Here is a 25,820-nt window from a genome sequence, read left to right as displayed (position 1 = left end):
GCAAATTACCATGCTGTTATAAAGGACTCTCAAAATAACATAAGTGAAGCATGAGAGATCAATAATTTCTATAAAATAAAACCACCACCGTGCTCTAAATGATATAAGCGAAGCACTAGAGCAAAATTGTCTAGCTCAAAAGATATAAGTGAAGCACATAGAGTATTATAATAAATTCCAATTCATGTGTGTCTCTCCCAAAAGGTGAGTACAGAAAGGATGATTGTGGTAAACTAAAAAGCAAAGACTCAAATCATACAAGACGCTCCAAGCAAAACACATATCATGTGGTGAATAAAAATATAGCCTCAAGTAAAGTTACCGATAGAAGAAGACGAAAGAGGGGATGCCTTCCAGGGCATCCCCAAGCTTAGGCTTTTGGTTGTCCTTGAATTTTACCTTGGGGTGCCTTGGGCATCCCCAAGCTTAGGCTCTTGCCAATCCTTGTTCCATAATCCATCAAATATTTACCCAAAACTTGAAAACTTCACAACACAAAACTTAACAAAAAAATCTCGTGAGTTCCGTTAGCAAAAGAAAACAAACCACCACTTAAGGTACTGTAATGAAATCATTCTTTATTTATATTGGTTTTAAACCTACTGTATTCCAACTTCTCTATGGTTCATACACTCCAATACTAGCCATAGATTTATCAAAATAAGCAAACAACACACGGAAAACAGAATCTGTTAAAACAGAACAGTCTGTAGTAATCTGTAGGTTTCGAATACTCCTGTAACCCCAAAAATTCTAAAATAAATTTCTGGACGTGAGGAATGTATATATTAATCATCTGCAAAAAGAATTAAGTAAATATCGCTCTCCAGTAAAACATGGCAGCTAATATCGTGAGCACTAAAGTTTCTGTTTTTACAGCAAGATCGCAAAGACCTTCCCCAAGTCTTCCCGAAGGTTCTACTTAGCACAAACACTAATTAAAAGCATAAAACCACATATAAATGGAGGTTAGATGAATTATTTATTACTAAACAGAATCAAAAAGCAAGGAACAAAAATAAAATTGGGATTCCTCCCAACAAGCGCTATTGTTTAACGCCCCTAGCTAGGCATAAAAGCAAGGATAGATCTAGGTATTACCATCTTTGGTATTGGGAAAGAAAAGAGAAAATTTCTTTTCTATAGCATTTATCTTTCTATTTTGAGAGAGCACGTGGCCATTAATGGTGGAAGAAAGATTAAGCACGTTACGGAAATTTGCATCTAAACTAGCCCTCATTTCTTTGATAATTTCATTTTGGTAAAAGCACAAAAGAGAGGTGGATTCCACCTTCTCACTCATGGGGTGCCCAAATATAGTTTTTATCTTTTCATAAGTATCTATGGGATCCCCTCAAGAAAACCTTCTTCAAAAATAGAATCTAGAACTTGTTTGAACGAAGAGGGTAAACCAATATAAAAGCTTTTCAGGTATATCTGAATTTGATATCGGGCACATAGCTAGCTTGGATCCTTAATAGTCTATCCCAAGCATCTTTCAAAGATTCATCAAGTAAACAACGAAAAATTCCGGGATCATCTTCATCGAAATTAATCAAACTCTCATTGATAACCCCGGTAGGTATTTCCATAGCATCATTATTTATGAGCTTAGAGAGGATAGAGGGACTATCCAGAGTAAAACCCGGGAGAGGACCCTTAGCCCTTTTTGAATCGGCCATGGCACAAGAAAAATAAACGGGAAAAAGGCGAATAAAACGGCAAGGGTGAAGTGGGGGAGAGGAAAACGAGAGGCAAATGGCAAATAATGTAATGCGGGGGATAAGAGTTTGTGATGTGTATTTGGTATGTCTTGACTTGTGAGTAGATCTCCTCGGCAACGGTGCCAGAAATCCTTCTTGCTACCTCTTGAGCACTGCGTTGGTTTTCCCTTGAAGAGGAAAGGGTGATGCAGCAAAGTAGCGTAAGTATTTCCCTTAGTTTTTTTAGAACCAAGTTATCAATCCAGTAGGAGACTACACGCAAGTCCCTCGTACCTACACAAACAAATAAGAACCTCGCAACCAATGCGATAAAGGGGTTGTCAATCCATTCACAGTCACTTACGAGAGTGAGATCTGATAGAGATAATAATGATAAGATAAATATTTTTGGTATTTTTATGATATAGATTGAAATAAAGATTGCAAAATAAACGGTACTAGAAATAACTTGTTGACGGGAGATTAATATAATGGAGAATAGACCCGGGGGCCATAGGTTTCACTAGTGGCTTCTCTCAAGATAGCATATGTATTATGGTGGGTGAACAAATTACTGTCTTGCAATTGATAGAAAAGTGAATAATTATGAGAATATCTAGGTATGATCATGTATATAGGCATCACGTCTTTGACAAGTAGACCGACTCCTGCCTGCATCTACTACTATTACTCCACACATCGACCGCTATCCAGCATGCATCTAGAGTATTAAGTTCATAAGAACAGAGTAACACATTAGGTAAGATGCCATGATGTAGAGGGATAAACTCAAGCAATATGATATAAACCCCATCTTTTTATCCTCGATGGCAACTATACAATATGTGTCGGTTCCCTTTCTGTCATTGGGATCGAGCACCACAAGATTGAACCCAAAGCTAAGCACATCTCCCATTGCAAGAAAGACCAATCTAGTAGGCCAAACCAAAATGATAATTCGAAGAGACTTGCAAAGATAACCAATCATACATAAAAGATTTCAGAGAAGAATCAAATATTGTTCATAGATAGACTTGATCATAAACCCACAATTCATCGGATCTCGACAAACACACCACAAAAAGAGTTGCATCGAATAGATCTCCAAGAAGATCGAGGAGAACTTTGTATTGAGGTTCAAAGAGAGAGAAGAAGCCATCTAGCTAATAGCTATGGACCCGAAGGTTTGAAGTAAACTACTCAGACATCATTGGAGGGGCCATGGAGTTGATGTAGAGGCCCTCCGTGATCGATGCCCCCTCCAGCGGAGCCCCGGAAAAGGCCCCCAAGATGGGATCTCTTGGGTACAGAAGGTTGCGGCGGTGGAAATAAGGTTTCGTGGTGCTCCTGGATGTATTCGGGGTATGTATATATATATATATATATATATATATATATATATATATATATATAGGAGGAAGAAGTAGGTCGGTGGGGCCACGAGGGGCCGACGAGGGGGAGGGCGCGCCCAGGGGGTAATGCACGCCCCCTGCCTTGTGGCCTCCTCGTTGGTTGCTTAACGTCCACTCCAAGTCCCTTAGATCACGTTTGTTCCAAAAATAACTCTCCTGATGGTTTTATTCCGTTTGGATTCCATTTGATATTCCTTTTCTGTGAAACACTGAAATAGGAAAAAAACATCAATTTGCACTGGGCCTTGGGTTAGTAGGTTAGTCCCAAAAATAATATAAAAGTGTAAAATAAAGCCCATTAACATCCAAAATAGATAATATAATAACATGGAACAATCAAAAATTATAGATATGTTGGAGAGGTATCACCCGCCGCCAAACCTTTTCCGCCAAAGGCCACTGCAACCATCCTGACCGAAGCAATGTTCGAGTCAAGGGATGGGAGCACCTAAGTTTCGAAGGTGGCAAGGTTTTCATATGCACAAGTCTCTACTTACAGAACACGTATAGATAAGAAAGAACTTATCTCTTTGGCTTGCCGGGGAACGCAATGTAGGCTTGTCTTCTCTTCTCTTCTTTGGGACCAAGTCCAAAGTAAGAGCTTGCATCTTAGCGCAGATGAAAATGATGCCACATGCGATCTTATGTACATGATCATGCTATGCTTATGCATGTATATATGGAACTTGTCGGGGGCCCCCAGCACTTCGTTTATTTCTCTGTTGCCCAGGGTCTGCGCCTGCCTTTGTACAAGGGGTTACATGCAACATCAGCAAGGCGTGTACAAAAAGCTGGCTGCCGGGCAGGCCCCGATAGCCGCACCTTATGGGTAGAACTTACGGACATGCTCAATGTTCCATGAGTTTTGCAACCGAATGCCATCTCCATCTCCAAACGGACTGCGCCAGGTCTGGTGACTCGTACTACCCCATAAGGGCCTTCCCACTTCAGCGTCAACTTGTTTGTACCCTTGGCAGTCTGAACACGCCTAAGGACAAGGTCGCCTTCCTCAAAACTCCGGGCATGAACCCTGCGGCTGTGATAGCAACGCAGGGCTTGCTAGTAGCATACATCACCCGTAGCAGCCCACAGACGGTTCTCCTCAAGTAGCACAGCGTCGTCACGCCGGTGCTGTTCTTGCGCTATTTCATCGTAGGCAAGCACTCGAGGTGACCCGTATATGAGTTCGATGGGGATAACTGCTTCTGCCCCATAGAAAAGGGAGAAGGGAGTATGCCCGGTAGCTCAATTTGGTGTCGTACGGAGGGACCAAAGAACCACCGGCAGCTCGTCGATCCATCGCCTGCCACACTTATGCATCTTATCAAATGTTCTTGTCTTGAGGCCTCTCCGTACTTCAGTGTTCGCCCTCTTAGCTTGCCCGTTGCTCCTGGATAGGCAACAGAGGCAAATGAGATCTTGCTTCCGAGGGCATGAATGTATTGCATGAAGGCACAACTCATGAATTGGGTGCCATTGTCGGTGATGATTCGGGCAGGGACCCCGAACCGGCACACCAATCCTTTCAAGAACTTGATAGCTTATTGTGCGACCACCATTCTCACAGGCTCCACCTCTAGCCACTTTATGAACTTGTCAATAGCGACGAACAAGAACTTAAAGCCCCGGTAGCATGGGGGAAGGGGCCCAAGATGTCAAGCCCCCTAGATGGGGAAGAGCCATGTTAATTAAAGGGATCGTCTGGAGAGCTTGGGCAGGCTGATGGATATTCTTGGAGTGGAACTGGCAGGCTTCACATTTGCTGACCAGCTCAACTTCAACTTGGAGGACCGTGGGCTAGTAATATCCTTGTCGGAAGGCTTTTCCAACCAGGGCCATCGATCCAATGTGTGAGCCGCACATACTCTAGTGTATCTCTGCCAACAGTTCCTTTCCTTCTTCCCAGCAAATGCACTTTAATTTCACACTGCTGGGCCTTCTTCTGTATAGCGTGTCGTCAACGAATTGATACACATTGGACCTCCAGGCTACTCTTTCAGCTTCTTCTTGCTCTTCGGGAAGTTCTCCAGTTTGGAGGAAATGGACTATGTGCCATGCCCAAGTTGGAGCCTGAGGCTCGGCAATGAGGACCAGCGGTACCTCCTCATTCGTGGGAGCGCACTCCTCGACCGCAGGGACCGACGATCTGGAGGGAGGGTGCAGCTCAGCGATCGAAGGGGAGTTATTCCCACCAAGCTCTTTGCCGGGGGCCTTGGGAGGCTCTGCCGCTAGAGGCTTGCCGGAGTCTAGTTTCCTCCTTTTTCTGGCCATTGTTGCCGGGGATATGCAGGGCTGAGTCAGATGGAGAAAAAAAGTCCCTGGTTCCACAAGGAGTTTTTGCGCAGTGCACTTTGATAGATGATCGACAATGCTGTTTTCGGCACGGGGTACGTGCTTTGTTTGCAATCCGTCAAAGCACTCCTCCAACTTTCTCACTTCCTCAACGTACGCCTCCATCAATGGGCTTTGGTAATCCTTGTTTACTTGTGTCACCACAAGTTGCGAATCTCTGTGGATGATTAGCTTCTTGATTCCTAGTTCTGTTGCAATCCTGAGCCCGACAAGGAGCCCTTCATACTCTCCAGTATTGTTGGTAGCCTTCTCCCAGGGAAAATGCATTTGGATGGCGTACTTAAGGTGTTCCCCTGTGGGAGCAACGAGAAGCACGCTAGCCCCTACACCTTGTAGGGAGAAGGCACCATCGAAATACATAATCCATTCTTGGGGCGCTTCCTTGCCCGGGATTACTATCTCCAATTCTTCTTCATCAGGGGTTGGTGTCCATTCTTCATCAGTGGTTGATGTGCTCTCAAACTTTAAACCAAAGCTAGATAACTCCAAGGACCACTCCACTATCCTGCCGGTGGCCTCGGGGTTTTTGAGTATGCCTTGCAAAGGGAAGCGGGTGACAACCGTGATCTCGTGGGCTTGGAAGTAGTGGAACAGTTTCCTTGAGGCCATGACGAGGCCAAAAATCAAATTTTGCACGCCAAAGTACCTTAACCTAGCCCCCTGCAACTGGGAGCTGACAAAGTACACTGGGCACTGCACCACCTTCTTCCTTGCCGCAACCTTGGAACTGCCTCCGCTGCCTTGCTCTCTCTTGTCTTGAACTGCATCTGTCCTCGCCGGTATGGGTTCGCTTTCCTCTCCAGAGGGGACAGTGGCTTGATGCGGCTTGAACTACATCGGTATTTCCCCAAAGAGGAAGGGATGATGTAGCACAACTACGGTAGGTATTTCCCTCAGTGATGAGACCAAGGTTATCGAACCACGCAACACTACATGAATGACACCTGCACACAAATAACAAATACTCACAACCTCACGTATTAAAGGGGCTGTCAATCCCTTTCGGGTAACGGCGCCAGAAATTGGCAAGTAGATAGGATAAAACTGTAGTAGATTGGATAAATAGATCTCGTGGGAACGCGAGATAAAATAAATAAATAAAAGTTGCAGCAAGGTATTTTCGGGTTTTTGGATTAACAGATCTGAGAAAAGCAAATAAAAATAGAGCGCGAAGGCACATATAATAAAGAAGGGACCCGGGGGCCGTAGGTTTCACTAGTGGCTTCTCTCGAGAAAAATAGCAATGGTGGGTAAACAAATTACTGTTGGGAAATTGATAGAACTCAAATAATCATGATGATATCCAGGCAATGATCATTATATAGGCATCACATCCAAGATTAGTACACCGACTCCTGCCTGCATCTACTACTATTACTCCACACATCGACCGCTATCTAGCATGCATTTTGTGTATTAAGTTCATGGAGAAACGGAGTAATGCAATAAATACGATGACATGATGTAGACAAGATCTATTTATGTAGAAATTGACCCCATCTTTTTATCCTTAATAGCAACAATACATACGTGTCAGTTCCCCTTCTGTCACTGGGATCAAGCACCGTAAGATCGAACCCATCACAAAGCACCTCTTCCCATGGCAAGAAAAGTCGATCCAGTTTGCCTAAATAAACCAAAGATACGAAGAAGAAACACGAGGCTATAAGTAATCATGCATATAAGAGATCAAAAGACTCAAATAACTTTCATGGATAAAAACAAAGATCTGATCATAAACTCAAAGTTCATCGGATCCCAACAAACACACCGCAAAAAGAGTTACATCAAATAGATCTCCAAGAGACCATTGTATTGAGAATCAAAAGAGAGAGAGGAAGCCATCTAGCTACTAACTACGGATCCGACGGTCTACAAAAGACTACTCACGCATCATTGGAGAGGCACTAATGAGGATGATGAACCCCTCCGTGATGGTGTCTAGATTAGATCTGTGGTTTCTGGAACTTGCGGCGGCTGGGATTGATTTTCCTCGACTCCCCTAGGGTTTCTGGAATATTGGGGTATTTATAGAGAAATTAGGTGGTGCGGGAGGCCACCGAGGTGGGCACCACCCACCTGGGCGCGCCTGGGGGCCCAGGCATGCCCTGGTGGGTCGTGCCCCCCTCGGCGCACCCCTAGGTGCTTCTCCGGCCCATTGTATGTCTTCTGGTCCATAAAAATTCCACAAAAAGTTTTGCTGCATTTGGACTCCATTTGATATTGATTTTCTGTGATGTTAAAAAACAAGCAAAAAACAGCAACTGGCACTGGGCACTATGTCAATAGGTTAGTCCCAAAAAATGATATAAAATGATTGTAGAATGATTGTAAAACATCCAAAAATGGTAATATAATAGCATGCACTACAAAAAAATACACATCCATGACATTTTGGGCCGAACGATTTTTTTGTCATGCTTATGAAACTTCTATGACCATAATTGTGACAAAATCCGGTATCATCATAGATGTGGTGGGGTCCTACTTCTATGACAAAAAATCATGACAGAAAATGGGATTTTCGTCATGGGCGGGCCGGAGACGCAACTGCATGACATTCTTTGGGTTGTCCATGACGGAAAAAACCATGGTAGAAGCGAGGGCGAGGAAAATATCAGGGGAGTTCCGGGGAGCGGTGGGTGGTCGGGGGTCGAGCGATGCACGTTTCTCTCATACGTACGCGCGTGTGTGCGAGGCATTAAGCTCTAAATGAACCCGAGCGAGGCGTTGGACTCTAACTGAACCCGAGCAATTTCACTGCAGGCTACGCGTCACTGAACCCGAGTGATCGATCGATCCCTTGTTGTTAACTGAACCTGAGTGATTCCTTCACTACTGCTGCTAACTGAAGCCGATCGATGCTGTCTCTGGATGAATAGTGAGTGTTGTTGGGGGGGGGGGGTTGGATGAACAGTTCCCAGTGGGGGTTGGATGAACAGGAACCCGTGGTAGTAGAGGCCGTTGCCGCTGGATGAATTGGACCCCGATCGATCGATCCAGTGGATGAATAGGACCCCATGGAGGGCTGGATGAATAGGACCCCATGGAGGGGTGGATGAACAGGACCCCGTGGAGGGGTGGATGAACAGGACCCCGTGGAGGGCTGGTTGAACAGTAGCCGGCGAAGGGCTGGATGAACAGTAGCCTGTGGAGGGGTGGTTGAACAGGACCCCGTGGAGAGGGCTGGTTGAACAGTAGCCGGTGGAGGAGCGCACGATGGAGACTAGATGAACAGGAGGTCGTGGATGAACAGTCATAGGTGGAAGCTGGAGGAGGTCGATGGTGGACGAACAGTAGCCCGTGGAGGCTGGATGAGGTCGACGGTGGAGATGAACAGTATCCCATGGAGTCCTGTTTTGCGGTACGCCACACCCCTCTTGATAAACAGGACCCCCGTTTCGACCGTACCACTCCAACACAAGTCCGTTTCCTCCGTTTTGCGATACGCCGCACCCCTCCCGATCAACAGGACCCTGTTTCGACCGTAGGAGATCCAAGAGAAGTTGGTTTCCTCCATTTTGCCATAGGCCAGACCCCTCCTGATGAACAGGATCCCGTTTCGACCGTGGCCGATCAAACACAAGGTCGTTTCCTCCGTTCCACGGTATGCCAGGCCTCGTTTCCATTGGCTGTTCCTTCCAAGCCGGTTGGCTCCCGATGAACAACACGCGTTCCGTTGCCTCCCGATGAACACGACTCATTCCGTTACCTCCCCATGAATACGATGATGACGCATTTTCTCCGTTCCGACCCAGCCATGTACACGAGCCCTGGCCATACATATGCGTGATTAGGCATTCCCCGCCAGTATGTACGTACATGGCCGTATTTTCTTTCTTGCACCCTGGCCGCTGTACGTACGTGTACATGCTACGTGCGCGCCTCTACTACCACACGTGCATGCCTCTACATCGACCAGTATGTACGTACATGTTCGCGACCAGAATGACAACGCTACGTACGCATCGACCAGGTGGGTCCCGACTGTTAGGCACTTCCTTGCGTGCGAAGATGTAGCTAGTTGATACATCTCTGTTGTATCTATAATTTTTGATTGTTCCATGCCAATATTATACAACTTTCATATACTTTTGGCAACTTTTTATACTATTTTTAGGGACTAACATATTGATCCAGTGCCCAGTGCCAATTCCTGTTTGTTGCATGTTTTTGTTTCGCAGTAAATCCATATCAAATGGAGTCCCAATGGGATAAAAACTGATGAATGAATTTTTTTGGGAATATATGTGATTTTTGGGAAGAAAAATCAACATGAGACGATGCTCAAGGGGGCCACGAGGCAGGGGGCGCGCCCTGGGCCCTCGTGGCCACCCCGTGAAAGGGCAGAATCTGAGAACGCAGAAACAGAGAGAGACATATCCAATCTCGGAGGGGCTCTCTCCCCTCCCACGCCATGGAGGCCATAGACCAGAGGGGAAACCCTTCTTCCATCTAGGGAGAAGGTCAAGGAAGAAGAAGAAGGAGGGGGCCCCTCTCCCCCTCTCTCTCGGTGGCGCCGGAACGCCGCCGGGGCCATCATCGTATGACGGCGATCTACACCAACACCTCCGTCATCTTCACCAACATCTTCATCACCTTCCCCCATCAATCTACAACGGTCCACTCTCCCGCAACCCACTGTACCCTCTACTTGAACATGGTGCTTTATGCTTCATATTATTATGCAATGATGTGTTGCCATCCTATGATGTCTGAGTAGATTTTCGTTGTCCTATCGGTGGTTGATGAATTGCTATGATTGATTTAATTTGCCTGTGGTTATGTTGCTGTCCTTTGGTGCCCATCATATGAGTGCGCGCCTGGATCACACAAAAGGGTTAATTGTATGTTGATAAGACTATGTATTGGAGGACAAGAGTGACAGAAACTTCAACCTAGCATAGAAATTGATACATACGGGATTGAAGGGGGACCAATATATCTTAATGATATGGTTGGGTTTTACCTTAATGAACATTAGTAGTTGAGGATGCTTGCTAATAGTTCCAATCATAAGTGCATAGAATTCCAAGTCAGGGATGACATGCTAGCAGTGGCCTCTCCCACATAAAACTTGCTATCGGTCTAGTAAAGTAGTCAATTGCTTAGGGACAATTTCAGAACTCCTACCACCACTTTTGCACACTCGCTATACTAACTTTATGGTTTCTTTATCTAAACAACCCCTATTTTTTATTTACGCGATCTTTATTATCTTGCAAACCTATCCAAAAACACCTACGAAGTACTTCTAGTTTCATACTTGTTCTAGGTAAAGAGAACGTTAAGTGTGCGTAGAGTTGTATCGGTGGTCGATAGAACTTGAGGGAATATTTGTTCTACCTTTAGCTCCTCGTTGGGTTCGACACTCTTACTTATCGAAAGAGGCTACAATTGATCCCCTATACTTGTGGGTTATCACTAGTGGGTCCCAGCAGTCTGGGGGGCGAATCATTTTTTTGCCCGTAATATGGACGCTGTCGGTGTCAAAACCGGCGGATCTCGGGTAGGGGGTCCCGAACTGTGCGTCTAGGCCGGATGGTAACCGGAGGCAAGGGACACGAAGTTTTACCCAGGTTCGGGCCCTCTCGATGGAGGTAAAATCCTACGTCCTGCTTGATTAATATTGATGATATGGGTAGTACAAGAGTAGATCTACCACGAGATCGGAGAGGCTAAACCCTAGAAGCTAGCCTATGGTATGATTGTTGTTCTGTCTATTGTCCTACGGACTAAAACCCTCCGGTTTATATAGACACCGGAGAGGGTTAGGGTTACACAAAGTCGGTTACAATGGTAGGAGATCTACATATCCGTAATGCCAAGCTTGCCTTCCGCGCCAAGGAAAGTCCCTTCCGGACACGGGACGAAGTCTTCAATCTTGTATCTTCATAGTCCAGGAGTCCGGCTGAAGGTATAGTCCAGCCATCCGGACACCCCCTAATCCAGGACTCCCTCAGTAGCCCCTGAACCAGGCTTCAATGACGACGAGTCCGACGCGCAGATTGTGTTCGGCATTGCAAGGCGGGTTCCTCCTCCAAGTACTTCATAGAAGATTTTGAACACAAAGATAGTGTCCGGCTCTGCAAAATAAGTTTCCACATATTGCCATAGAGAGAATAATATTTACACAAATCTAATCTGCTGACGTATTCCGTAGTGTGACACACCACGGCCAAGCCTTTATCTGAGTCGTTTCATTATCCCACCTCAGCGCATCATGCGAGGCGGTTTCCGTGGCACGTCTCGTTAAAGCAGAGATCGTGTCCCCTTATTCCGGGATTCTCATCAATACGGGCGTGGGTAACCCAACTGCGCCATTGATTACGACGCTTGGAGATAAGCGAGTTTTACCAGGCTGGTGGGGACACGTAGTTGCGTCCACCCATATAAGGGGATAAGGATCCACCTTTTCACCTACGCCTTCTTCCTCCCTTGCTTATCCATTCTCGCGCACTCGAGCTCCAGCGCCCAAGTCCGTACTCCCCACCTCAACCATCTCCAGCCATGTTCGGAGCGGGAGGCAAGTGGATGGTCTCCTCCGTCACGGAGGGACACATCAAAAAACTGAGGAAGGCCGGATACTTGTCTAACGACATCGCGTACCTGCTTCCCAAAAAGGGGCAGCTCATCCCCACCCCTAGGCCCCATGAGAGGGTGGTGTTCCTCCCCCATTTCCTTCGCGGACTGGGCTTCCCTCTTCACCCATTTCTCCGGGGGCTCATGTTCTACTATGGCCTGGATTTCCACGATCTGGCCCCGAACTTTGTCCTCAACATCTCGGCGTTTAACGTCGTGTGCGAGGCTTTCCTCCGCATCCGCCCCCATTTCGGCCTATGGCTCAAGACTTTCAATGTCAAGCCGAAGGTGGTGCACGACAACCAGGCAGAGTGCGGAGGTGCCATGGTGGGCAAGATGCCCAACGTCTTATGGCTCGAGGGCTCCTTTGTGGAGACCCTGAAGGGGTGGCAATCGGGGTGGTTTTACGTCACCGAGCCACGCGGCCCCGAATGGGTCGCAGCCCCCGAGTTTCGATCCGGACCCCCTACGCGGCTCACCTCCTGGAAGGAGACGAGCCTGTCATGGGGTAAAAAAGGAGAGCTTACTGAACTCCAAACATGTGTCCAAACCCTGGTGGACAAGAAGCTCAAACTTGTCAACGTAGTCCAGGTTATGCTCATCCGCCTGATCCTCCCGTGTCAACAACAGGCTTTCAACCTGTGGGAGTTCGACCCGGCGCGGCACCAAACTCTGAGCAGGCTCTTCGACACGATGTACGAAGATGCCTGGAAGGTGCTTTTCAAGGGCGCCGAGGCCCCTGCATCCACTACCGAGGATCGCGGATTCAGTACGCAGCGTCATGCTCATGCGGTAAGCTGTTTTTTACTTTTACAGGGTATCAGTTTTTCATATTTTGACTCCATGCGGGATCTAAGCTCCCTTACCCTTGACAGGATTGGCACGAGACGTCCGGACAGATCAACTGTCTGGCTCCTTTGCCCGAAGGCCCAGCGGACGCTCGTTTGGTGAAGCTGCTGGTTCCGGCACCCCATGTGGTGCCGGAGAAGAAGGCCAAGAAGAAGGCCACGGTGACTCGAAAGAGTGCCCGACGCCTGGAGGTGTCGGATCCCTCATCCGACGACTCCAAGACGCACTCCTCCCATGAAGACGAGGAGGAGGAAGAAGAGACCCCTTCCCCTCCAGCGGGGGAAGGGAAGAAAAGGAAGCCGCCCCAACTGGGGAGGCCGAAGGGTCCAAGAAGGGGAAAACCCTTCCTCCGGACTACTCCACCGACGCCGACGACGGCGGAGAGGAGTGGCCGCTCAGGGCCAAGCCCCTGGCAAAATCGTAAGTACCCGGATACCAGAGTAATTCATAGTATTCGTTTATTGCACAACTTTCCCTTATGTCAAATATGTTTATGCAGCCCACCCAAAGACCGGCTCGACGCGTTGTCAAGCGGCTCACTGGACTTGTCGGATGTGAACTCGCCCTACGGACGACACCGAAGTGTTGTCCCAACAGGTTCCAAGCCGGGAGGAGGTGGTCCTGGAGGCGCCGCAAGGCGACCTCCCGGACTCCAGGAGTAAAGGGGATGAAACCCCCCAGGGCTCCAAGTCCAGCTCTAGGCCGCACACCGCTACGGAACCTTCAAATGTTCTAGAGTTCGGCGGGGGACCTCCTTCCAAGAGGAGCAAGCCCACCGTGCCGGTGACCCCCGTCCAACCGGAGGCGCTGGACAATCTGTTGGAGGCGCTCCAAGGCGCCTCCATCGACGAGGAGCACCGCACCATTATGAGTGCGGTGGTCCAGAAGGTTCAGTCCACCAAGAGCGGACTGACTGAAGCTTGCACTAGCCTCTTAACAGGCTTTGAGGTAAGTAAAGAATGTGTAAATAATATTACCGCATAGACAGTAGCCCCTGATGCTCTGTTTGGCGTTCGGGAAGAAAAGCCGAATAGAGGATCAAATAAAATTCACAGGAGTCTAACAAAAAGGAGTCAATATGCGTATACAGGCTTCTCTGCTTGCGTCCGCTGCACTGACTGCGGAAGTGGACACGCTAAAGCAGAACCTCGAGCGGTCCGAGCAAGAGCTCGGGCGTGCCAAGAAGCAGCTCGAGGACATTGAAGGTAAGAAATACCTTGTTTAAATATATATAAAAAGGGTGCAATTGCAAAAAATGACAGGATTATCGTGGCTATTGTAGGGGCCATGTCTAAGGTGGCGACCCTTAAGCAAGCGCTGGTCGAGGCCGAGAAGAGGGCGGCCACGAAGCGCACCGAGCGGGAGAAGTACGAGGCCCAGGTTGGCAAGGTGCAGAAAGAGCTTCAGGTTCTCATGAAAAAACATGAGAGTTTGGAGCTTGACTAAAAGACGCGAGCGTCCGAGCTCGCGGCGGCTATTGAAAATGCCAAGTCTGCCAAGGCCGAATCCCAGAAGACCCTCCAGGAGTTGGATGAGGTGAAGAAGATAGCGGCGGGTAAGGCATTCTTTATGCAAAGCAAACACATAAACGTGAGTTACTTGTTACTTACCCGAATCCGGAGCTCTCCAGGAGCGTTCGCAGATCTTCCCCAGAGTCTGTCCGATGCCGCCGCATTCTATCGAGCTGAGGAGGGCAGCTCGACAGAGAAGGTGTCCTGGTCTCAGTATGCTGAGGCCGGACACCCCGTGCCCCTGAGCGACCAGCTGAAGCAACTGGTCGAGCTCCACAAGGCGGCCGAACAGGCCATGAAGGGCCTCATAGTTCGGCTGTGGCCTGGAGAGGCTCTGCCTGGGAGCTATTTCGGGCTGGTGCGGCGGCTGGTAGAGGCCTGTCCAAGGCTCGAAGTCATCAAGCGCTCCGTCTGCATTGAAGGTGCCCGTAGGGCCCTTGCCCGTGCTAAGGTGCACTGGGGCAAGCTGGATGCTTAGAAGCTTGTGAAGGACAGGCCACCGCCGGGGAAACAGCATCGCAAGCCCGAGAATTATTATAAGGATGTTCTGAAGGGTGCCTACCTTGTGGCGGATGAATGTTCTAGGGATGTAATTTTTGAGTGAAACTTGCTCGTTTTGTCATGTCCGCTGAAAACTTGTTCATATGCGCTAAGCAATGCTGTTGGAATTTAAAATATTACCTTCTGTGCGGCTGTTTATCAATTTTGAGAGATGGCGAGTCGTCTGCTTCTGCCCCCGTGCCGCTAGTGCTGGGGTGTTCGGGGATAAACCTGAGCGCTCTTTTTCCCATGTTTGGGTCCTTCGAGGGAGGCGCTCAACCCAACGAACAAGGCAATCTGACTATAATGCGTGAACACTCTCACTTAGCCATAGAATTCTATACTTTTAAATTTCGGCGAAGCCCCTGGTATTCGGAAGACCGAGTTCGGGGCGCTATCCACGCCTTGGCTGGACAGAGCCGACTCCTCGCTCTAGGCGGCATAAGTCTTTAGGGACTCGAAAAACCTCTCGAACAGCGACCAACTCTCGCTTCATCATGACAGTCAGTTTTAGCTTTCTCCACTGAGGTGCTCGACCCAGCTCAAGTGGGGCACAATCGCAGTGGTTCTCCTAGTGCTACCTTAGCCGATATAGCGGAACGTAAGGCACCAAAACATAGGAGCCGGGCAAACCCAACTATTGACCCAAGACATGATTCAGAGCCGATGCATATAATGCTATAAGTTCGGGGTGCCGCACTTGTTAAAGTGTTCGGACTTCTCACACCATGTTGAGGGGTACTGAAGCCCTTGGCGTATTTTGGCCGTACCAAAGTGTACGGGTGCAACATGTCGAAAGAACATATAAAAAAAGTAATGCAAAAATAGACAAAAGCTATGCATTGTTTATTAAAGAGGGCTGTGATCAAAGCAGAATGATACAAATAATGCGATAAGCAAAAGGTTGGACTATTTAACATGTCCGTTCCAGGGGCAAGCTGCAGAATAGTATGCGAAACAGGTATACTGCTCGTGATAGAGACCACCTGGGAGTTCCGTAATGCGGCGCGGCTTGTCTGCTTCCCTGGTTCTTGCATCGTTTGTGCGGCAATTGAACTGCCGAACAGGCCTTCCGAAGGATGGAGTCCTGAAAGTAAGAGAAAATTAAAAAATCGGCAGCCCCTGGTACGGTTTAAGCCGTTTTTCGGGCGTGCCGTGATGGTGCCCCTCCCCCTATACCCATGGTATCTCTAGAGCGTAGTTATGTACGCGAAGTGCTGGCGTCGCCTTTTTGCGAGGGCTAGGGTTGGGGCCGCATTGCTACGCCTGCTCGGATCGTGCCAGGCGGTGTTGTCGTAGGTTACTTCGGGCGCGCTTGACGGTGTCCGGTCGTTTAGTGGCCGGACTGGAGAACTGCCTGGAGAGGCTGTTTTGTACTTCCGCTACAAGGGCCGCCGTGTGCTCCTCCGTTCGGAGGGAGCATTCGGTGTTCCCATTGACCGTAATTACTCCTCGAGGGCCTGGCATCTTGAGCTTAAGGTATGCGTAGTGCGGTACCGCATTGAACTTGGCGAATGCGGTTCGCCCGAGCAGTGCGTGATAGCCACTGCGGAATGGGACTATGTCGAAGATTAACTCCTCGCTTCGGAAATTATCCGAAGATCCGAAGACCACTTCAAGTGTGACTGAGCCTGTACAGTTGGCCTCTACACCTGGTATTACGCCTTTAAAGGTCGTTTTGGTGGGCTTAATCCTCGAAGGATCTATGCCCATTTTCCGCACTGTATCCTGGTAAAGCAGGTTTAGGCTGCTGCCGCCGTCCATAAGGACTCTAGTGAGATGAAATCCGTCAATAATTGGGTCTAGAACCAATGCGGCGAATCCGCCATGATGGATGCTAGTGGGATGGTCCCTTCGATCAAAGGTGATCGGGCAGGAGGACCATGGGTTTAACTTTGGGGCAACTGGCTCTACCGCGTATACGTCCCTTAACGCGCACTTCCACTCCCTTTTGGGGACGTGGGTTGCGTATATCATGTTCACCATCCGTACTTGTGGGGGAAAACCCTTCTGTCCACTGTTGTTCGGCGGCCGGGGCTCCTCGTCGTCATCTCTATGGAGCCCCTTGTCTTCATTTTCGGTGTTTAACTTGCCTGCCTGCTTGAACACCCAACAATCCCTGTTGGTGTGATTGGCCGGCTTTTCAGGGGTGCCATGTATTTGGCACAAGCGGTCGAGTATTCCTTCCAAACTGGATGGGCCCCTAGGATTCCTTTTGAATGGATTTTTCCGCTGATCGGATTTAGAGCCTCTGAATCCGGCATCAACTGCCGTATCCTCAGCATTTGTCGCTGTTAATGCGGCGCTTCTGCTTGTTGCGATGTGACCTACCACTACTGTCCCTGGTATCCGAATTACCAGGGTTCTTGGTCATATTGTTGTTACGAGCAAGCCAGCTATCTTCTCCCGCGCAAAAGCGGGTCATGAGTGTCGTGAGTGCTGCCATAGACTTCGGCTTTTCCTGTCCAAGGTGTCGGGCAAGCCACTCGTCACGGATATTGTGCTTGAAGGCTGCTAGGGCCTCGGCGTCCGGACAGTTGACTATTTGATTTTTCTTTGTTAGGAAACGTGTCCAGAATTGCTTGGCCAATTCATCTGGCTGCTGAATTACGTAACTTAGGTCATCGGTGTCTGGGGGTCGCACATAAGTGCCCTGGAAATTGTCGAGGAATGCGGCTTCCAGGTCCTCCCAACAACTGATTGATCCTGCTGGCAAGCTGTTAAGCCAATGCTGAGCTGGTCCTTTGAGCTTGAGTGGGAGGTATTTGATGGCGTGGAGATCATCACCGCGGGCCATGTGGATATGAAGGAGATAATCCTCGATCCATACCGCAGGATCTGTTGTGCCATCATATGATTCGATATTTACGGGTTTGAAACCCTCGGGGATTTGATGATCCATTACTTCGTCTGTGAAGCATAGTGGGTGTGCGGCGCGTCTGTACTGGGCTATGTCACGACGTAGCTCCAATGAGCTTTGTCTACTATGTTCGGCCCTACCGGATTTATGTCCGGCGTGACGGTTATTGTTTTGAGTCATGGGGTGCCCACGCGATCCGTAGATCGATTTTGTTTGCCTTTCCTTGTCCTCCAACATATCTCGCAAGTCTGGCGCATTTTCCCGTGCCTTGGTACGGGGTGCGGCTTGAGTGGAGGGCCGAGAGGCCTCTCTGTCGCGGCCACGAGGTGGCCGATCATCCATATCAAGTGCTTCCTCCTCTAATCGGGGTAGCAACCTACGCTTTGGGTAGCTCTTGGAGGGGCGTTCGAGTTTATGCTCTTCGGCCGCAAGGACTTCAGTCCATCTGTCGACTAGCAAATCTTGATCAGCTCTAAGCTGTTGCTGTTTTTTCTTGAGGCTTCTTGCCGTGGACATAAGCCTGCGTTGAAAACGCTCTTACTCGACGGGATCCTCTGGCACGACGAATTCGTCGTCATCGAGGCTTGCCTCGTCTTCGGAAGGAGGCATATGATTATCGTCCTCGACCTCTCTGTCTGCCGCTCTCTCATGAGGGCTGGTTTCTCCATCCTCCTATGCTAAATGTTGCTAGAGGGGGTTTTCTTCGGCACTCTCCGGAGTATTATTATCTCCCGTGCTGGAATCACCGTATTTGTTTTGGCGGGATTTTGAGCGGCGCCGCTGACATCGGCGCTTAGGCTGTTTCTTGGAGGGGTCATCCTCCGCCGTTCCATCGCCATCTCCTTCTTTTGGGGTGTCCACCATGTATATGTCATATGACGAGGTGGCTTTCCAGGGCCCAATAGGCGCTGGTTCTTCATCGTCTTCATCATCGGCGTCCATACCGTCGATGTCTTCGGAGTCGAAGTCGAGCATGTCGGTTAAATCGTCGACAGTGGCTACAAAGTGGGTGGTGGGTGGGCTTTGAATTTCTTCATCGTCCATATCCCAACCTTGCTGACCGTAGTCCGGCCAGGGCTCTCCTGATAAAGAGAGAGACTTCAGTGTCTTCAGAATATCGCCGAAAGGCGAGTGCTGAAAGATGTCCGCGGCAGTAAACTCCATGATCGGTGCCCAATCGGATTCGATCGGCAGGGGCGCGGAGGGTTCGGAGTCCGGAGAGGAGTCCGGCTCCTTGGAGTCATGAGTCTCACAGAGTGCAGGGCTGGTGTTCGGCTCGATCGCCGTTGGGATCGCAGCCCCGAGGCGGTGTCCAACCACCCATCCTCGATCGGCGTAGTTGGCTCCGAATTAAGGGTCGAAGCCGATGCGGGTGCAGCCTCCAGGGCACTGTTCAGCGGCAGAGCTAGATCATGCTCGTCGTGACAGTGCGGCGCGCTCGGCAGTGGCTCGAATCCGTCGAAGATCAAGTCCCCGCGGATGTCAGCCGTGTAGTTTAAGCTTCCAAATCTGACCTGACGGCCAGGGGCATAGCTTTCGATCTGCTCTAGATGGCCAAGTGAATTGGCCCGCAGTGCGAAGACGCCGAAGACGAAGATCTGTCTAGGGAGGAAGGTCTCACCCTGGACTGCATCGCTATTGTTGATCGTAGGAGCCATCGATCCTGACAGCGACGACACAGAGGAACTCTCAATGAAAGCACCAACGTCGGTGTCAAAACTGGCGGATCTCGGGTAGGGGGTCCCGAACTGTGCGTCTAGGCCGGATGGTAACAAGAGGCAAGGGACACGAAGTTTTACCCAGGTTTGGGCCCTCTCGATGGAGGTAAAACCCTATGTCCTGCTTGATTAATATTGATGATATGGGTAGTACAAGAGTAGATCTACCACGAGATTGGAGAGGCTAAACCCTAGAAGCTAGCCTATGGTATGATTGTTGTTCTGTCTGTTGTCCTACGGACTAAAACCCTCCGGTTTATATAGACACCGGAGAGGGTTAGGGTTACACAAAGTTGGTTACAATGGTAGGAGATCTACATATCCGTATCGCCAAGCTTGCCATCCACGCCAAGGAAAGTCCCTTCCGGACACGGGATGAAGTCTTCAATCTTGTATCTTCATAGTCCAGGAGTTCGGCTGAAGGTATAGTCCGGCCATCCGGCCACCCCCTAATCCAGGACTCCCTCAAACGTACTTCCTTGCGTGCGAAGATGTAGCTGCTGGGTCCCAGCTGTCAAGGGGAAATGCTTTTTTTGGTGAAATACGGTGGCCCATCCGGTGGGTCCCTGCTGTCAGGCTATTCAGTCACCGCCAACCAAGCTATTGAGGCTCGCAGCTTTCTTTTCGACCGAAGTACCGCTTTTCTTTGCACTACTTTCGAACCGTATCAGGAAGAAGAGCTTATGCGTTCCTTTCTTTTGGCAGTACCCGCCCCCAGGGGTCATTACTTGATGAAGAGTGCTTCCCCTTTGAGCACCTTATCTTGGCCATCAATATAATTAATCCATCCTGCGTGTCTAGATATTGTTGTTAATACACAGGTTGATTGTATGACTATGGCATAGTGGGTTCTGGCTCCTAGCTGACATACTGAATACAACATCAAAGCGGGTCTATCTTATTCCGATGTAACGATTCCATTGAATATTGTGATAGCATCCTTGATTTCAGCTAGCTATTCTCAGTGATATGCTTGCTCCTCTTGGATTTCATTCCATGATAAGTATGTATTGGAAGTTGGAATGCCTAAAGTATTGGTGCATTAGGGTCCTCTTGAGCCTTGTTTCCTTCTTGATCTTACCTTTCCGTTGCTATCACTCGCTCTAGCCTCTCCTGGCCAGAGCTCCCTCTATCAACAACACCCTCACGCGATTGATTCCCTGGATAAGTATGGCTCATATAAGGTATCCTGATCATAGTAATTGTATCATATCTCCTTCTCCTATTGATCTTACCATCCCTCGAGTCCAAGTCTCGGGATGGCGCTTATTAAGGTACTGTTTCCCCTTGACAGGATCTTCCAGTTCTGGTATCCCTGAAGAGCATTTCCTAGTAAGTATTTACTAACCTTAAATGATAGGAGCCGTATTTAGATAGATATCCTATAAATCTATTGATTTTCATTAGCTTGTAAATTCCTTGTGTGAAATAACTCAGAAATTCATTGTGCTAAACTTGTATCTATGCAGTACTGTTTAATGTGGAAGAAGTGTTTTTATTACTAACAACATAGAAACCATGATACTAGTGCATAAGCATGAAAAACGCACTTTGTGATCAGATTGATCAAGGTAGTAGTCATTCGAATTTACTACTTCGTTAAATGATGGTTGTTTAAAGGTGTCTACCATAGTTTGTTTGGACAATGTCCTTAGTAATCAGGTATGTGACCTTCTTATAACCCACGACATCGGCATGATAGGTGTTAAATACATCTAGTGATGGTGGAGCTAAATCAACAGGTTTTATATATGGATCCCAAGGTATATACTTATACCAGACAGTACAAAATAACCCTGCGTATACTAGAAAAGCAAAATAACCGTACACATATGACTTAGAATTCTCATCATAAAATGGTATTACTACTTCAACCAAGTGATGGTGGAGCTAAATCAACAGGTTTTATATATGGATCCCAAGGTATATACTTATACCAAACAGTACAAAATAACCCTGCGTATACTAGAAAAGCAAAATAACCGTACACATATGACTTAGAATTCTCATCATAAAATGGTATTACTACTTCAACCAACTTGTTTATGATTTCACGTTTCAAAAGGGATTTCAAACCAAGACCGCTATGTGAGAATCGCTGAATAACATCAAAAGTATCCCTTAAGTAAATATTATCGATAAAAAACAAACCTAGCGAATCATTTATTTCTTTAAACTTATCAAATATAATACATTTATATTGTCGCCAGCCTACCTGAGCGTGGAACAAATAATTTATATATACATATTCCATAACTAGAGTTCCATAATTGTGAAACGTGGTATATGGTCATACGCTAACTCCTATTTGAAAGTCGTGTGGCTCTCTAACAAACATGGAAAACAAACCTATCCTCGGCATCCAACTGTTATAAAAGAATGGAAGCACAATTGTTGTTGGACCTATAAACCCTATTATTTTGGCAATAAAACCATTTAGACCTCTTTGATCTAAATTGGTAAATGTTTTTCGATTTTTCACAAATCTATCAATAGGTGAATTCAAGTAGGAAGTCCAACCACTGTTGGAACTATCTCCACCGTTTGAACTACCACCACCCCATATAAAATGGTGGATTATACCATGATCGTCGTGCTTAGGTGCACTAGTTTTCACATTTGGATTTGTTCCATCATTAGTGGAACTAGAACCATCATTAGGGTTAGGGGAAGTAGAAGTAGATGCATCATTACTGCCACTAGATGCATCATTGTTGATAGGTTCTTTAGCTCCTTCCTCATCCGTTATATCTTTTATCATGGATTTCTTATTATTGTGGATTTTTTATCATCATCTTTTTCCCCGTCTCTATTGTATAACGAATTAAGTATCTTCTTAATGGATTGAAAGAATTTCTTCATGATAACAGTATTTTCTATTACTCTCTTATTGGTGGATTTCCTCCGCTTAATTTCGAAATTTACCCAGCCTTTTGAGTACTAGGATCTCCCCCTTATCCTAGCAGATCGGTACCCAGACCATATCCTTGGGCAGCTCGGATGTATCTATCTTTTCATTCAGATCACATCATCTCGAGCGCGGAATCTTATTAGTGGATCAGAAGACTATGGTGACCCGTAGATCTTCAGATGTTGATTTGCAGAGCAGGGCCGGAATGCGGGGATTGCATTCTTCGAAAAGTATCATATCTTCTTTCCCTAGGGAGAAAGCAGAAACCAGAAACGAGTGGATGTTCGATCTTTCACCCAAAGCAATTGGGGCTGGTGGAATCTTCCCCTATAGACTCCGAAAAATCATCGTGTACCTTTCCCCTATAGACTCCGAAAAAGCAGCATGTACCTTTCCCTAAATCCTTCTCCCGTGCATGCTATTCTCGTGTTCCGTGATTAGAAAAGACATGTTTCTTGTTTTCTTTGAGGTAATAAACAAGCTGTATCCCGCTTTGCCTATCTTGATGTGGAATCTATCGTTGAGCACCCATGAATGCAGGTAGAAGGTGTTTTTCTTAACTCTTTCCAGGCCTCAGCTTGATTGGACTTCTTCAGCTCTTGTCGTTCAACTTCCTCTCTCCTCTCTCATCTTGTCTCTTCGTAGACGGTGTTAAAAAGTAAACATACTTAAAGCAAAGTAGGTGCGATCCTTGTGTTCTATTATATGAAGTAGAAGAAGAAAGAGCCCGGGGGATGGTCTTGGCACCCATGGGTTAATGGTGAAAGCGCTCAAGGAAATAGGGAATGGAATATTCAAATCGATCAGAAGTGCTATGCTTTATGTAATCAGGCTAAAGGCTAACAACTCGTGAGTAGGCCGAGCTAGGATAAGAATTCCAATCAAAAAAGTAGTATGAATTGGGCCCAAAATCACTACTTTACTACCTATGTCGCGTGTCGCGCTACCTAGTACGATAGACTTTTTGCGGGAAAAGAGCAGGTTTTGCCCCAACTTGGACCCAGGGAAACCAAAGAAGAGCTAGTTTCGCCCTGTTTAGTTAGCGGTGGATGAGCTGATTTCTTTTCACTCCTGTTTCAGAGATACAAAACAAAAGTAAAGTGTAGAACGCAATGTTTGAGCTCCAGGATTTTACGATTCTTCCGATTGACTTCTCTTCTCTGCTCCTAGCTCCGAATGCCACTATGTAGAGAAGTGATGGAAAGGGTTGTGCTCTTTCATTTGAGAAACTTCCAACCAAAATAGGAATGTTAGAACAGAATATTTAGATACAGGTCCCTTATGAATACTGTACTGAGTAAGATTCATTGAAGAAATGCTTCTCCGAAGCAATAAGTTTGTGGCACAAGCATAGTCTTCTGCTAACCTAGCCTTTCCCATCTTTCTATTAAAATGAATGTAGCTAACATGAATTAAAAGCAAGCTCTTGTTCAAGGAAGTAGAAATTGTTAGTTGTTGCTAGCTTGAACTGAGTTGTTCCTGTTGGTGTTAGGGTTGCCAAGGGAGTTGTAGCGAGATGCTGCTAATGTAGCTATTTTTGATGGCCGGACGATGCAGCGGAAGTGAAAAGAAAAAGATATGATGCTTAGACCGTTCAGACAGGGATGATGGATTTCTAGATATAGGGTTTATTTGAATGTCTGGCCAAATGCTTACTTTCGTTATGCTTGTCCTGCAAAGCTGGATCTATGGTTCGGTTGCTTTGAATGTCTGTTCCGCCTCTGACCCGGCCCTTACCTCTTTCTTGACTAGGTTTTTCGCAGGGGCATCAAATTCTTTGACAAAAGAAACGCCAGTTTCAAAAGGAATGGCACCGAAAGGTGTCAGATGATGATTGAACGGAACTATCTGAATTTGAAACCGCCGACCCGACTCGTGCTTTTTTGGACTCCGCTTTTGCAGGATCCTGTGAGGCATCAAATTCTTTGGCAAGTCTCTTCTTGCTAGTGTTGTACGCGTTTTATTCCTTCGCCCGACATGCTTTCGTGATAAAAGAATCGTAGCAACATAGCGTGAGGTTCCATAGGTTGATGAGCCTGATCAGTCGTGTAAGCTATTTACTACAGCCGTCTTAGATGGCCCCAGGTATCCTCTTCGGCTTGATATTTCCTTTGCTTCAATCGCCAACTTGCACTTCCTTATTCCACTATTGCGATATCTTTGTCCTGGACAAAGACCAAGAGCTAGTGCAGGTGAAATAATAGCTTATGGGGCTGGAGTCAAAGGAGCTTTCATAGACATAGAAATCATAATAGAAAGAGCAGGCCTGCGAGCAGCGAGTGCCCTTTGTAAGTTGCGAGCCTGCCTTACCGCCCCCTTTCTTTTTTGAATTAGAAAGAAGGGGATGAATTAGAAAGAAAGAGATCAGGTTATTTATGATTGGAGAAAAGGAAGGGGCGTGGTTGATGTGTCACTGGGGAACCCGTAGGAAGGGGAGACGACCGGCCTCATTCATATCTGAAATCGCCAACATGAACACAAACGAAATCGTCTGAATTTCGTATAGAAAAAAAGCAAACAAGTAAAAAAGCGTGGTCCCCGGGGATAGGTACTTCGTCCGGCGCGGTATCATTGCTGAGTGATCGCTCGCTATCTGGAAATGGTGTGTTAGTTTCAAATAGAGATTGTGTGGGTGTGAAGTGTACTGAAGATCGAGGTTTTTCTTCTTACTAACTTTGTCAAAGAGGCTAAAAAAACAATAAATGACCAACGAAACTTCGAGTGAGTAGGATAAGGAGGAGTAGTTGGAGGATCTGAAAAGGGAATTAGAGAAAAAAGAGCAGCAGCTCAGTAATAACACCTAGGCTTTTGAATTAACTCTGTGATTTGGAAGACGGGGGAAATGAAAGTAGAAGAAGTTATCGAAACTCGGAACCACATGTTCAATCTTTTTTAGCGGTTTCCCAGAGATCTTTATCATTAACGCAACCTTCATTTTGCTCATTCATGGAGTTGTATTTAGTACCTCTAAGAAAGATGATTATCCACCGTTAGTTAGTAATGTGGGTTGGCTTGGATTACTTAGTGTTGCGCGCCTAGGAGGGCAGCGCGCTTGGGATGCGGAGGAGCTATTATCGCCCAGCTCCCTAACCTAATGCGGCCGGACCACAGGGAACCTTAGCATGGGGGGCGTCCTAATCCTTTTGCCGCCGCAAGGCCGGCTAATCATACGCATCAGGAGCAAGGGAACTCCCCTGGTTCAGGAAGGCACATGAGTGCGAACGCTATTATGAATGTGCGACCGACACTACACTATGTAGGTACCTGTGCATGCAGGTGAGGCATCGGTCGGTCCTAGAAATGGCGGCAGCTAGCGAGGAGTTAACGACCGGACGTGCTGCAACCTAGGGATCACCAGGCAGCTCTTTCGCTCTATAGGGAT

General features: G+C 47.4%; 1 protein-coding gene across 2 annotated transcripts in view; it reads left to right on the top strand.

The window, feature by feature from the left end:
- The first annotated feature begins 16,350 nt into the window (after positions 1-16,350).
- The window catches only part of LOC123127583 (ATP synthase subunit 9, mitochondrial-like), a 20,726-nt gene continuing 11,256 nt past the window's right edge, over positions 16,351-25,820 (top strand). The window contains exons 1-2 of one of the 2 annotated variants that reach the window (XM_044547331.1): positions 16,351-16,357; positions 16,650-16,654. The gene's annotated coding sequence lies outside the window, so the exon portion shown is untranslated. Of the gene's footprint in view, positions 16,358-16,649; positions 16,656-25,820 lie in introns of both variants that reach the window. The other variant, XM_044547332.1, reaches the window with a different exon arrangement.

Source organism: Triticum aestivum, chromosome 6A (assembly GCF_018294505.1).
Source record: "Triticum aestivum cultivar Chinese Spring chromosome 6A, IWGSC CS RefSeq v2.1, whole genome shotgun sequence".
NCBI classification, from domain to species: Eukaryota; Viridiplantae; Streptophyta; class Magnoliopsida; order Poales; family Poaceae; genus Triticum; species Triticum aestivum.
Note: the sequence above shows the minus strand (reverse complement) of the source record. Positions and strands in the feature narration are given on the sequence as shown.